The following is a 12,954-nucleotide window of genomic DNA, read 5'->3' as shown; positions in this document are numbered from 1 at the left end:
TTTTCTCTTTATCTCTAGAGTCCTCAGAGCTTTTCACATATTTTAATTTTTCATCTTTTAATATTTTATCCAGTATTTTAATTGTTTCAGTTGCAAAATTATTTAGGGTATTTAGCTCTCCATGTCAGTCCAGGGTCCTCTTTAAGCTTCACATTTTCTTTATATAAAAAACATTATCTCATATTCCTTTCTTTGTTACTGTTTTGATTTTGCGATATGTGTATATATGTGTGTGTGTGCGTGCGTGTGTGTGTGTGTGTGTGTGTGTGTGTGTGTGTATATATATCTTCAGTTCTGACTCCTGACTTCAAGTAGAACCTGTGAGCCTCTAATTAACAGGCTTGTGAAAAATGTTTTTTCTCTTGAGATTACATTTATTTATACAAAAGTTTCATGGAGAGGAGTATAGCAATTAATTTTTTCTTGTGATAAAACTGAAGGTTGAGAATAGTGTTTAAAAATAAAATTAAATATAAATTTAAATTAGGAAAAAGAACATGGTCTTCAAACTTATACCTGTGCTGTAACTGTTTTTCTATGTCTGTAATCATAAGAATATCTTTTGCTAATGTTTGTTAAATTGTCCTGTAGACATGTGGATTTCCACATTTGAATGTTGTCTGCCATTATCCTGTAACTATAACTCTCTAGGCCTTGCTAATAATTGTCATACAAGCATTACTTGTGAAATCCTGGTCTATAACAGATCTATATGTTTCTAAATTTCTCTTTTTGATGATGGTGTTATCAGGCTCACTTTGTCTGCCTCTTCTCCCTTTCACTGTGGAATTATTAATTTATTCCCAGACTCTAACACATTCTTTGTCTTAAGTGTTAGATTTTTTTCTGTGCAGCCCACAATGAGTTCAATATGCTTGTATCTGCATTCCCAACTGAGTGAAGGTAGAAGCTGTGTCTTACTCATTTCTGTGTCTAAGTGGTTTATAACTTAGGAGGAACTCAGGAATATAATGAATAGAATAGAAACATAAGAAGAAAAAAAAGCGTCAGAATCCAAGTTTTTTTTTTTTTTTTTTTTAACTAGATCTATTTTGGGAAGGCATTATTTCCCTATTCAACTTGTTCCTGCTGCGGAGCATAGGCTCCGGACGTGCAGGCTCGGCGGCCATGGCTCACGGGCCCAGCCACTCCGCGGCATACGGGATCTTCCCAGACCGGGACACGAACCCGTGTCCCCTGCATCAGCAGGTGGACTCCCAACCACTGCGCCACCAGGGAAGCCCAAAATCCAAGTTTTTGAATAGCAGTTAATCTGCTCTCGAGGCCACCTGTCTTTCTTCAGGTTGCGAGACGTCTGAGTGGGGTCCAGCAGGGGCAGGGTTGGTGTTCAGAACCTGCCACTCAGCCCAGCCCTCTGATTCTGTCTCTCTTAGGCCACCTGGCTGCCAACAGCTCCAGCTAAAGGAGCACCAGAGTGTGGGTAATGGGACCCAGCCACCGCGGGAGGCTGGGGTGGGAGGTTGGCCCAGTACTTGTCATCTCTGCATGATGGCTCTGTGGTCCTGGGGAAGCTACAAGCCTGAGACTGCTCCCACCTCCCCTCCCCATTCAGGGAGGCCCAGCATTTTGTTCCCTCCAATTAACTGTGCATAACAACAAGGAGTGAAACCAAGTGATTTAAGTAATAATTTATCATATTCAGTTCACCATTAACAGCCATCTAGTGTTTCCTTTGCCCTTTTAAATGAGTCTTTGTTCTGATGCTCAGCGCTTTTGTGTATTCCATAAGCTTTTAATGCATGCCTTCCCTCCCTCCCTCCCTCCCTCCTCCTGCTTTCCTTGAGCTTTGAAGCACTAGTGTATTTCTAGAAGCAGCTGAGCCACCTCTCATCTAGCATCCTTGTCCCATTTAATAGGGAACTTGAGTGTTAGTTTATGAGCATGAACTCCCGGCTGCATGCTGAGAAATGCAAGGGAAAAGGATACAGTCTTTGCTCTGGACCAGCTTTCAACCTAACTGGGGGTATGAGGCTCATCCAACATGAAGCCGTCAGAGGAGGAAGGAGGGGACAGTATTTGTCAGTGTCAGCAAAGTTCAGCCTTGCTGTGAAGAAAGCTCCCTGGTTTCAGACTGGTTTCAGACTGAAACCAGTTCTGAATGTTGGTGTGGATTTGGGGAGGAAGTAGAGGAGAGGGCAGCCCACGCAGGGGCCTAGTGGGAGCCCAAGTGTGGACTTGGGCAAATCTGGCGTGAGGGCAGGTGAGGTAAAGTCAGGGAAGTGAACCTTAACCAGGCTAGTGCTGACTAAGGGAGCCTGTTGTCTGCCTGCTTGCTAGTTTGTCTCACCTATGGGATCAACTGGCCTATGAGCCTCCTTTTCTTAACCCCATGGTTTCTAGGGTGTGGAGAGCCCGACCTTACAGAGGAAGTCAGGCAGTTTTAGGTTTTCTTAGTTTATTTACTTTCACAGCTGTATTCTAGTGGACTGTGTGTGTGTGTGTGTGTGTGTGTGTGTGTGTGTGTGATCAGGTATGTGTGAATGCACACCTTGGCCCTCAGGGACTCTCATCAGACAGTTATGTTTCTGGATTTGGCGCTGGGGTGGTAATAACTGAACTGGGGTGGCAGGGGCCATAGCTTTGAGTCACTGAGGCTGTGAGACCCTGGGCCCCTGAAGAGGCCCTGATAGCAGATCTGTCCCTACCTCAGGCCTGTTGGGCTCCCTGATGGTGGAGGATGGGCCTAAGCATGGGGAGACAGGGAAGCCTGGACCTTTGGAGGAGCTGAAGGAGCGCCTACACAGGTCCCTCCTCTCGAGCAAGGTCCTGGGGCTCTGGGGGCACATTGAGGGTCCCATAGTCAGGGTGTGCCCACAGCCCAGTGCACTGTTCCCTTCTCAGAAGGAAACACCATGCTGGGGGAGGGGGTCTCACTGGCCTTCCAAGGAGCCAAGGTGCTAACAGACTGGACTGCCCAGGGCACAGATCATCCCGGAGAGTGAGCTGAGGAGGGAGACGATGTGGAGGGACCCCATGGTCTGACTCTCCAGGCATCTAGGAGCCTGTATTCATATGCTCACTTCAGGGTGTCTCTTGGCTAAAATGTCTTAAAAATGAGGCCTCAGGGGAAAAGAAAAACATTAAGATTTCTTTTTAATTTCTGAAATTAAATATAAGTTGGGAGCAAGCAAAATAAGACAACATTACCTTTAATTCCAAATTATGGCAATCCAATGATGTGGAGACCTACTTCTTTACTCAGATGTCTTTTGGGAAGAGCATATTATTTATTTGAAAGAAATACTCAGAGAAATTGCTTGAGGTGGAGGGTAAGACCCCAGGGGCATGCATGTAAAAAAATAGATGGGGCATCTTTGAAACTGTTATGCTCAAGGCATCAAAAGAAATTTGCCTCATTCCTGAGAGGAAAGTTGGTAGGAAATTTAGGTGGATACAAAGAACTGAGGGTCCAGTGGAGTTGGGGAAAGCCAAGAGAAATCCTCCAGGGCCAGAAGTGAGGGGCAACAGGATTGGATACAGGTGACAGCAGAGGGACAGGCAGCTAACATCTGTGCGACAATAAAAGGACACATTCTTTTAATGGCAACAGATGGCCACAGGGTCAAGCATGCCTGGGGGTTTTGGTTGGGCCACCTTATACAGAAGTAGCCGGGGAGGTTCTGTGCTCAGGATTTTAGAGAGAGAACCGAGTCTTATCCAGTTTAGGTTTTGACATGAAACAATTAACCCGAGGCCACATGGTGAACTGAGGAGGAAGGTCTTCCGATTTCTCCTGTGACACTCAGTCATTCTATTTCTGAACTTAAACCTCAGTTAGCAGATATTGTCTCTCTTCTATGTACACTCATTTCCAGATGCCTTTAAATTTGCTCTAGAAATACCAACATCCTCTTTCTGCCTAGTCAGGAAAGAGCAGAAAAAGAAAGCTGAAATGTCATCTCGAACACTGACTGCAGCCCCTGGACCACCTTCAGCCTCCAAGGGATGGTGGGAAGGAGGTGGGGGGCAGGGGGGAAGGATGGGAAGTGGGGGAGGTCAGGAAGGCAGCTTCACAGTCAGGTCAGATGTGTTTCTTCCTGTTGCTGCAGCTCAACTCCCTTCATTTGCGTTCCCCAAGGACTGACTGTGCAGATATCTGATGTCACGCAGGCCACTGAGTTTTTGCTGAAAGCCTAGACCTGTTCTTCCCTTTTACAAGCTTGATGGTGCTGCCCCTTTAAGACTTTTCCTTGGCTTTACCTCTTCCCTTCGTCCCTAACAAGCCCAAGACCAAACCGAGAAGAACGAAGCCAGGGTAAATTGAGAAAAAATATTTGGAACCTATTAAGTGTGGCTACAAGTTTATTGCAATTCTTAAGTTAATTATATCCTTTTTGACTTCCAGCCAGTCCCTCACTGGGCTTCCATATAGACTTGGCCACCTATCCCAGCCTCAGGCTGGCGGCATGCCTATCTGTCTGCCTCATTCCTTCCCTACCTCCTTCCCACCACCTCTTCCCCCCTCCCTCCTGCACAATTAAGTCAGCAATCCTCTGTAGCTACTACCTCCTGGAGCTTAAATGTGGTCAGGGCTGTAGTGGTTATAAAGAATTTGAAGTGTGTGTGTATTTGTATCCCTGTGAGGGGCAGGGACATGAAAGATGGTGAAAGATCACGTATATAAACGTTTTCTCTTACCTCAGCCACAAACATTTATTTTAGCTTGTACCTTACAAAGTGTTATCCACTGGTCGTTTAAATCTCATGAATCCTTTGTATAAGTAGGTGTTATCACTGTACATCCAGGTGTTTATGGATGAAGAAACTGAGGCTCAGAGAAGTTTTACAAAGGGATTGATTGCACAGCTATTAGGTGGCAGAACAAGATGGGATTCAAGACCAGGTGTTCAGTTCTAAGTTGTGTGTGTGTGTGTGTGTGTGTGTGTGTATGTGTTTCCTCTCTACACTACACTGGTTCTCAAATAACAATAGAGTTGTACCTTTGTATAACATTTAAGAGTACAAAAGGAAGTTCATTCATATTGCCTTATTTAATCATTAAAACATTATGATGTTGGTGCTGTCCCCATTTGGGGGTTCTTTAGGAGTTCTCCTCCCGGATCTATCCCCAGGTTGGCATTGGGAGCTCCCTGACCTCTAGCTTCCTGACCCTCTGTTTATTGGTTTAGAGTCAGGCCCCCGATCCAGATGAGGTCACTCAGCCCCTTCCCCGGGAATTTTGAGAATGAAAAAGGTCAGCATGTAAACACAGTGGTTGAGAGTGCCCATTTTCTGTCAGGTCATCTAGGACCAGAGAAAGCCAGTGTACAGTAAGACAGGAGAGCAAAGAGGCTGGGGAACAGCAACAGAACCAAGAGATGAGGAGAGGCAGAACTTCCTGAATGTCCTGCAGGTCTTCAATCTTTGGTTCTATCCCATGAGAGTCAGCAGCTTCTCTTCCCTTGGATTCTGTATGACACTCCTGTTCCCTGCCAATAAAATCTTTTTTGCTTATACTGTATACTAGGGTTAGGATTTTCTTACTTTCAACCAAAAGAATCCTGAAAAATACATATCAGAAAATGGAAGCAGTGAACTAAGCGCTAAATATAGGTACAAGAAGTGAACGATAGGAGTTAGAGGATGGAGGAGTTTTTGCTGTTGTGTTTCAGGAGATCTCATGAGCTGGGCTTTGAAGCCTTGCTCACAACCTACATGTATGTAACCATTTGGCAAACCCTGTGGAGGGGAAAGAAGAATACACAGGAACCATCTTTTAGGAAGTTTCCGAGCATAGCAGATGCTTTCGGTACTCCTGACACATTCCGTCAGACTACCTCTGATTTCAGCTACAGCTGTGCTGGACAGCTCTTGTGTACTAACAGCATCCCACCTCAAGGGTCTGTCTTGCTTCTCTTGGCTTTTCTGTCTCAGTGCTTTCTCCAAAGCCACGGGAGCTCTCTCAGCCTATGAGCAATCATAGCCCAAAGATTTTGAGGATGGAGAGAAGTTACCCCCAGATGAGACTGGAGGATCTGCTTCCAAGATGGCTTACTCTCATGGCTGATAAGTTGGTGCCAGCTCTTGGCAAGAGGCCTCCGTTCCTCCCCATGCAGAATCTCCCCAGGGCTGATTGAGTGTCCTCACAGCATGGTGGCTAGCTCTCTCCAGAGGGGCAATCCAGGGAGAAGGCACGTTGCCTTTTGTGACCAAGCCTCAGAAATTACACACTGTCACTTCTGCAATATCATGTTGGTTATACCTGTTCAATTTGGGATAGGACCACACAAGAACATGAATACTGTATCAGAGGTAAGGGTCACTGGGGCTATTTTAGAGGCTGATTACCATAATGCCCCTGTGGACAAGCCTCAGCCAATAGGGGATGTAAGCCAGAGGACAAATGCTCAGCCTCCTAATTCTGAAATAAATTCTGCATAGCTCCTCAGAAGCTCCCCAGAGAGGCTGAGCCCCAGTCTGCCATATCTGTAATCATCTGAAGTGCACACCCTTTGTTGGCTTCTCCTCCTTCTTAGCTTTCTATTTCTCTCTCCCTCACTCCTGTTTCCTGTGATTCACCTCCCAAACAAACTCTTTCACTGAAGTACTTGTCTAATGCTTTTGGAGGAACCTAAACCAAAACACAAAGGTAGTATGTAAAATAATTTCGTTTGTTCGTTTCTTTTAATATTTATTTGGTTGCACCGGGTCTTAGTTGTGGCATGTGGGCTCCTTATTTGCGGCAGGAGGGCTCCTTAGTTGTGGCATGTGAACTCCCAGTTGCGGCATGCACGTGGGATCTAGTTCCCTGACCAGGGATTGAACCCGGGCCTCCTGCATTGGGAGCACCGAGCCTTACAAACTGGGCCAGCCGGAAAGTCCCTCGCTAGGTCTATTTTTATACACAGGAATATCAGGCTTGCTTATTCCCACAAGCCCTCAAAAAATGGAAGCAACAGTCATGCTTGTCCCTCTCCACATGAATCTTTAGTAAAAGGCAAAAGATTCATTCGATTATGAAGAGAAGTACGAGTATAGATTAAAATAGTTTTGAAATGGTGTGGAGCTGATCACGAAGGTATGTGATATACTGTGCTGTTGGAATATTGATGGTTAACCACGTAGAGGAAGCTCACAGAGGGATAGCATGGTCATGAAAGCTTTGTGGAAGCATCAGGAATCGAGAGATGGAGGGATTGGGGGAAGGGGCAAGAAGAAAGGCAAGAGGAAGGCAGCTTTAGCAATACCCTGAGCGAGGCAGGGAACAGAGAAGAGGGATGTGGCTGGCAGAGGAGTGGTCAGTGCGTGGGACAGTCTACCAGGAAGGGGCTGGGGCAGACTGTCCATTGGGAAGGCCATTGTGACCGTCCAGTGAGAGGTTAGAAGGGCTTGTACATCTGGAAATGAAGGATGGAAGTGAAGAGCAAGATCTTACAGAGCAGGACATGCCAGGGCTTCCTTCCCAGAACCAGATAGACAGGATCGAGGAGCCTGCATTGGGTTTCAGAAAGGACTGTGAGGTTAGCAGTTCTTTTATTCATTCATAAATAATTATTAAACACTTATTAAATATATACTCTTTTAAGCATAGGGCCATCGCAGTGAACAAGATCATGAAACTGTGTCCTCAACAAACATGTTTTCTGTAAGGAACTATCTAGGAACCTCCCTTAGGATCCTAAAGGCAAGTGCATGCTAGGAAATGGATTCTGGACTTCCTCAGAGCTGTGTCCTCAGAATCAGTCACAGCTAGTTCTCCTTGGTTTGCTCATTCCAAGTTTCCCCACAAAATGTCCTGTTCCCTTTGGCTGCTCTCACCTTCTGCTGTGGTGTACATCACACCCTCAGCATCACTCATTAACATCTGTTCATTTGCATGGATGTCTGATTGTCAGTGTGATTACAGCCATGGTGCATATTAGGGAAACAGGACTTGGTGGTTATTCATAAAATAATCAGAAGCCTAAGACAGTGCTAGTGCCATGCCTGTGACTCAGTACAAGTCCAAGTTCATACTCATCAGTATCCAAGTGGTATGCAAGGCCATGCAAATCATCCCTTCATCTTAGCCTCCTCCTCTTCTATCCCCATGGAACCACTTGAGATTCTCTACACATGTCCTATCCTTCCAGGCCTGTGTGTCCTGGCTCATGCTTTTCCTGGAAAGCCCTACTTTCTCACATATTGAGTTCTTACTCATTTTCTGAGCCTCAGCTCAAATCCCCTCTCTTCTTGGAAGCATTACTGGAATGAGTTGCTCTCTGCTCTGTGCTGTGAAGACCTCTGTTTGCATCTTGGCTGCAGCCCCTTGATGCTCCCTTTCTTGTTTTATAGTTCTTTGGACAGGTTTCTTTCTCATAAAGAGACTGCAGGCTGCTCAAGGGCCCAGGTCTTATTTTGGTATTTCCAGGTGCTCTGCAGTAGTGGCGATTCAGTGTCATCTTTGCTAAATCAACAGATGGAAGGCATGGCTGCTGCTAAAGCTGATGCACCACCTTGACCACTGATGCTGAAACTGATCAGCTTATCAGATGGTGGGACTGAGACTGGCAAGGTCTTGCTGCCTGCTAGCACTTGAGGGAGGTGATGATGCTATATGGCGCGAGGGATGCAAATGTGGGTGCTCTGGCATTGGCATCTTATATTATGAAGTCCCAGCACAGGTGCTCTGTTCCATTTTTCAAATGCATGTTTGCCTTCCCTAAGTTCTCCACAAGAGAAGTGAACCTGGGGAAAGTCCTGAATGCAAGCCCCATAGTGCTCAGGCGGCCTGTGTTTCTGTTACCCTTGGTCACGTAAGTCCTTACATTTGGAATCATTTTCACTTCCTTGAAGATGGAGCTAGAAAGATTCTTCGAAACTTCAGATTGGGAAGTCTGAATCTGACTTAATAGCTTAGGAAGATAATATTTGCAAAAAGTTTATATTAAGAAAGGCCAAGCCCTCTTAAGATAATGGATTTAGAGGCCTCCTTTACCTCTTCAAATGCACACGTTTTTATCCACGTAAAAAATGCTTATTAACTCTAAGCACTTCTCTTATTTTTTGATCTTCTCGTATTCTGAGAGTCACCCTAAAATCAGACAAGGGTTTAGAATTTCTGATCACTGCCTTAAAAAGTCGGATCATATACACTGTGCCAGGCCTGGTACTAATCCCATCCCATGTCTGTGATTTCATCCTCTCCATGGGGTCTAGGTGTTGAGTCAGTAGAGGTAGAAAAGCAACCAGGCCTTTTCTCTCTTAAATTAAGATACTTATATCTAGTGTTTGCAAAGTGTTTTCACAGCTATTATCACATTTGCTTCCTAAGACTAAGGAGATTTGGAAGATTATCCCATTTTATAGGAAGAAAATAAGGGCTCAGAGAAATGGAGTGATCCATCCAATATCACACAGCTTAGAGTGGTAGAGCCCAGTTCTTTTGACCAGTATTCAATGCCCCTTCTGGCAGGACCCAAATCTGCCTGTGATTCCAATCCAGCACTCCTTTCAACACCTACTTCCTACTTCATGCTTCCTTATAAACACACATCTTGTATCCTTTACCTCAGTTGGCTGTCAGCCGGCCTCTGTAGGTGACAATGGCTGAAAATAGCTTATGGTATGACACTGCCCAGCAAGATTGCATTTTTCCCCAAGAATTAACAAAACAGAAGCCTACATGGGAGAGTTTGGGTTTGGTGACAGGTCCATTGTGGGGTTGCTTTGGTGGCCAAGGGGTCTTCTTGGTGTCCCTTATGACAAACATATAAGCAAGCATGTATTTTCATAGGTCTGAACCCCAGTGTTGATGGCACGAGAGAAGAGAAAGAAGGAGGAGCTGAATGGGTGTCTTGTGAACAGTTTCACATTGTGGACCTTGGTAGGTCCTGGGGGATGAGACCTTAGAGCCCCCAAGTTAGTTGGCCTGCAGGCTAAGCTGAATGCAGAAACGGCATGGCTTTTCAGATAGACTTTTCCGTATTTTCTCACCCACTTGGATGAGGCCAAAGAAAAAAACAACCTGTTTCTTTATTAATGATGCTTTCTGCAGAGTTAGATTAAGCACTGATTAAAGGCAGATGCTTCCAAAGTATAAATGTAAGTACCATCTCAGTCACTCTCCGGTTACAGGGTTTCCTACACGATTCTTTAAAATCACTTTGGCTCTCTTCCCATTTCCCTTCCTCTATGCTCTCCACCCAGCTTTGGAGCTGCCCCTCCCAGAAGGGCTTCAATTGCCAGGAGCAGGAGCTTGAACTCTGCGAGAGACTTGCTCTGCAGAGAGCTTCAAGAGGTACCACAGGGGCTGCTGCCTGGAGCCACCTTACCAGGTAAGTCCTCTGGGCTGGGGGCAGCCCTGTTCTTCTGTCCTTTCAGGGCTGGACCTGCACCTATGGAACTTGCTCTGTTTTTTTCATCAAGACAGAGTACAGGCCTTTTGTAACCTTTTCCTGCTCAAGTCAGAGGCAGAGACCAGGTATAGGATACATGGCTCAGGTGATGGGGTCCATCAGGTGGTTCTCCTCCTTTCAAATGCTCTGAGAGGGCATGAGGGCATGGGGACAGGAGATGGCTGGCTGGCTGGCCTGGTAGGTGCTTGCAACCCTGGACTTTGTGTCAGGAATTGGACTTTTCTAGAAATGATGTGCTCAAGTCTTGTGTCCATCTGAGGCTATGGTGCAAATCCTCCAAGTATTTTCTGAATTCCCTGTGGCCAATTAACTTAATCAGAAATTGATGTACATGAGGGGTTTTGTTTGTTTGTTTTGTTTTTGTTTTTTGCTGAAGACCTAGCAACTTAATCTTGGGATTGGCTTTGGACTGAGATCAAACTGTGTTAAAGTCTGTTCAAGTTCGCTTTCTTTCTGATTTTCTCATGGGATCTATGAAGGAGGAAGAATATATATTCTTGTAATCCACATTAACGTACATAGCTTATGAATCACCAAAGTTAGGAACTTGTTATGCAGACCACCACCCAAAATGGATGAAGGGGCATCCTGTAGGATATATCCACCATTGGGTTGTCTGGCTTGGATGAGTGGGAGGGTGTCATGGTGGAGCCAGTGGAATGCCTGTGGGAGTGACGTGAATGGAGCGATGGTGGTGAGGCTGCTGTCCAGGGAAGAATGTCACACACAGTGAGGGTGCCATCGACCCAGTGCAGCCCAGCTGGAAGCTGTGTGGCTTTCTCCTCCTGACTCCCTTCTCTCAGGAAGGGGTGTCTTAGTTTGAGTATGAAGAACGAGGCAGGTAGGTGGAATTGCATGGTAGTGACTGTTTGGGACTGAGATTCTCCAGCACTTACGGGATCATAGGCAAGTGTCTCCATTTTTCTAGGCCCTAATGTTTTCTTCTGTAAAATGTGGACGATATAATAATATCTACGCTGTAGCTCTCTTGGGAAATTATGAGAGATAATCCATTTAAAGTGTTTGACAGTGCTTAGCCTATGGCTCAGAACTCTTATTAACCTCAGTATGGACCTTTGGCATTTTAGGTTGTGTGGACCAGATCCACACCAAAAGGTTCTGGCTGTGCAGCTGCAATCCTTTTGTGACTTCCCACTGGTTAGGGTAAAGTTTAAGGGTCAGGTTGTCCAGTTTGGCTCCTTACCTGGAGAGAAAATTAGAGAGAAACACTAGTCAAAGGAAGGTGTAAGGTTAAAATCTCTGCCTCTTAGGAGAAGAATTCACCAGATGAATATTTCCTTTCAGAAATCCCCCAAGGGTAATATTTATCTCATGAGGTTGCTCTGAGGATTAAATGAGATAATAATTTTGCCTGGAACAAGGTAGACATCCTTAAATGATATCTATCATTGTGAAAATGTTTGTGATATCATGTTAATTGAAAAGTTCATGGGGTAAAATTGCATACCCATCATAATGACAGCTATGTAAATATATCCACAGAAAGACTGCGGAAAAGAAATACACCAAAATGTTACAATTTGCATGTGTTAGGTGGCTTTGGTGAGTGATCATTTCCTTGTCTTGTTTTCTAAATTTTATTTAATGGATGATTCTATCAGCCCAAGCCCTGGCAGGAATCAGATGGCACATTCAAACTGGGCATTTTGAGGATGTTTTATTGAAGGGACATTTTACAAAAGTTCAGGCAGAGTTACAGTAACAGAAACAAGTGACAGTGCCGTTCTCAGGCGTGCTGAGAGTGGGAAGCCATTACACCCTGCATCTGAAGGGGCAGGGGGAGGTGCTGTATAACTGGAGGAGAAGCTGTGTGGATGGGCCATCTGATAGGAGCTGTGGTGCGTGCAGCCATCAGGGAGAGAGTTGGGAAAGAAGTCTCCAACCTCATTCTCCCCTATTTTCTGGGTCTCTTGCTGGTGCCTCCCATTGGCCAAACTCAACCAGAAGCCAGAGTTCAGGGGACCCCAGTGAGGGGTCCATGTGGATCAGCTTCATGGGCGCTGAGCAGGGTGGAGAAGGATGGGGAGAGACCTGTAGGGCAAACTGAAGATGGCCAGCGCAGTAAGGTTATGTAGCTTTTGTAATTATAGGTAAAGTCATAAATAAGAAACAAAAGCCCTTTGCTACCCTCAGTGCTTTCACACATGCATACTCTTCCCTCTTTCTTTTCAGCTCCATGACTTCGTATTTGTAACAATGCCCTCCTCTGGGCTCCCACAGCACCCGGTGCTTCCCCTAGTGTAGCCACACTCATTGTGTGGTTTCAGCCTTTGTCCTTAACTTACCTGATTCCCCACACCATTGTAAGACCCTTGAGGCTGGGATGGTGTTTTATATCACTTTGCATTTCCAGCACCCAGCACATGAGTGAATGAATGATTGGAGTTCAGTTCTAAATACCTCTAGAAAGCTATAGATTTGAATTAAGGTCCAGAGCTACCTAATCATAACAGAGAGTGAATTCCCAAAGAATTTAGGGCCTCTGCTTAAGGAAGTGAGGCTTTGGCTTTCTTTCCTAGATGAGTGTTTGTTTACTTTCTATTTAGTGGGAGTGGGCCCGTGAGCCTGCTGCACA

This window comes from Lipotes vexillifer, unplaced genomic scaffold (assembly GCF_000442215.2).
Source record: "Lipotes vexillifer unplaced genomic scaffold, Lipotes_vexillifer_v1.1 scaffold1770, whole genome shotgun sequence".
Lineage (NCBI taxonomy): Eukaryota > Metazoa > Chordata > Mammalia > Artiodactyla > Lipotidae > Lipotes > Lipotes vexillifer.
This window is presented reverse-complemented; position numbering follows the sequence as displayed.